The sequence below is a fragment of the Electrona antarctica genome (genome assembly GCF_951216825.1).
Source record: "Electrona antarctica genome assembly, chromosome: 18".
Classification (NCBI taxonomy): Eukaryota; Metazoa; Chordata; class Actinopteri; order Myctophiformes; family Myctophidae; genus Electrona; species Electrona antarctica.
The window spans coordinates 26731660-26734064 of record NC_136799.1 but is presented as its reverse complement, the minus strand read 5'-3'; the positions used below and the strand labels follow the sequence as shown (position 1 = coordinate 26734064).

The 2405-nt window shown below is 41.1% G+C and overlaps 1 protein-coding gene across 1 annotated transcript in view; it reads left to right on the top strand.

The window, feature by feature from the left end:
• Positions 1-211: 211 nt before the first annotated feature.
• Positions 212-2405, top strand: part of bmp4 (bone morphogenetic protein 4) — a 12145-nt gene continuing 9951 nt past the window's right edge. The window contains exon 1 of the mRNA XM_079527268.1: positions 212-507. The gene's annotated coding sequence lies outside the window, so the exon portion shown is untranslated. The remainder of the gene's footprint in view (positions 508-2405) is intronic.

Below are 2405 nucleotides of genomic sequence, written 5' to 3'. Positions count from 1 at the left end.
TCATAGCTATAGGGCTACAAGTAGCCAGCCTGACGCGCGCAACGCGCTTCTTTCGTTTAAAGAGGAGAGCGAGGGAAGGAGGGGGGGTTATCCAAGGTGTTTGAGACAGTTGAGTGAGGTGGGGGTAGGGGAGGAGGCAGAGAGGGTAAATTGGGCGGACACATAAAAACTGCAAGGGACTATAGATGCTTGATCAGTTGGAGAGTCTGCTTGCCTGAGCGCTGTTCCGCCCCGGTGAACTTCTGGAGATATCAGCCCCGCAGCAGACCTGAAGCGCCTTCAGTTCACACCGCCCTGTCTCCAGACACCGTCTCGTCCTCTTATTTTTTTTAGATGGGTCGATAAGGAATTAATGAGGCAAAGTCACAGAGCTCTTCCGTAGGCAGAGCTCATTCGGCGTTTTCGGTACGTGCTTTTACACCTACCTGGACTGCAATTGCGTGGAGACATCGCACCTTCCTTTTGTCAAATTCATTTGATTCGAGGATACCTGTACCCATACTGATGGTAAGCACCGATTCATTCTTCAGCGTGGTTTTGAAGGGGCTTCGACAGATCGCCTTTAATAAGTCGAACCTGTTGAATCAGTCTGTCTGTCATTTCGTTGATGATATGAGCCTGCACGTGAGACGCTATCCGCTCATATCGATTCGGGTTTTCAGGGCAAAGCATTATTTGTCAGAAATGGACCAGTAGCCTAGGTACAATACTGTGTCATGTGATACAAATATCCAATTGCACAGCCTAAGAAACAGCTGAAGCATGAAAATGTATTTTTGATGGTGAATTGGGTCGTGATCTTCGAGGAGCCTATAGCATAACTAAACACTGAACAGCAGCAGGTTACACGTATTTTTGCCGGACAGCCTGTGAGAAACCAATCTAATGAGAACATGTTCAAAGGGGAAGAAAATGTAGGCTATTCTATTCAACAACCCATCCGCCAGGCCATTCTTTCCTGCTGCTCTCGCTTCAGCAGCACAATCAAAAGTGTGCTCATTCGTTTTGGCACGAGTTTTAACTTTCCCGAAGTTAAGCAACATTTGGCAATTTGGACACCTGCATCTGCTTAATGTCTTGCCCCGCTGTGTAGGCTACGTGGGTCTGTATATTGTGAAAGATGGAGTGACCGTCTCACGATCTGGCGTTTAGGCCTACTTTATAATATCAATCACACGTTTGTCTTATTATTTTTGACACATAGCCTACTAAATCAATATGCGTAATATGCGATATTCACTCGGCCTTCAAAAATCACTCGTGCGTAAATATGAGGACTTCTTCTTTACTCGGGAGAGTTTAGCATACTTTGAAATGACACATGCTAACCAGCAATGTTTAACAAAGTGTAAATGTTATCATTATTGTAAAAAGGAATGTCAACCCACTGAAACACTGTAGTCTAAATTCGCTGCGGATAGGCCTAATCTTTTTTAATATAACAACAATAACATTAGTGTCACGTCTGTCAAGCATAGCTATCAAAGGGCACATTTAAGATGACAGTAATAAACTATCAAATTTTGTCATTTCACTAGACATTTTTACAGGCCGGCGTGCGCGTGGCGTCCTTCATGGCACAGTTTGTTTCCACATGAAATCATGCAAGGATTGCAATTTGACTGCATTTGTTTTGATGAAAAACACGTTATTTCTTAATCCATGTGATGATGATGATGATCATTAGTATTATTGTTATTAATAATATAATACTATGTAGCCTATTATTATATTACTATCGTATACTAGCCTACTACTACTACTACTATACTATTTACTTGGGTAAACCTCTCCATTCATTTGAAGCCATAGTTGTCCAAGGGCCTATATGTTTTGTAGGTTTTCAAAAAGAAACAACAGCTTAAAGTTTTGAAATCATACTAAGTGGTTAAATTTAGTAGTGAACTACCAGCTGCAGGAGATTGTTGTGTAATTTAACTGGAGGCCAATTGACATTGCCAAACCTAATTGTGTTTCATTTATGTTCCTTCCTGTTAAATGAACATAGAGTATTCATCTTTGGGAATACACATCAGAGTGAAGATAACTGCCTTTCAAAACATATAGCCTAACAAAACGATTAACCTGCTTTCAATGATCTCACTGACTGTGAATGTTCTTGCTGTGGATTTGCTCATGGGAGCATATAAAACCCCTAAACCTAAACCCTTCAACAACAGGAGACATCGCATGATTCTTTTCATATAAAACCCCTAAACCTAAACCCTTCAACAACAGGAGACATCGCATGATTCTTTTCATATAAAACCCCTAAACCTAAACCCTTCAACAACAGGAGACATATCGCATGATTCTTTTCGTTCAAAAATGAACTTGCATTTCCAAGTTCAGTTAAACACCTCTGACCTCACAGATATGTTCAATCTAGTTATCACAAAGTTAGA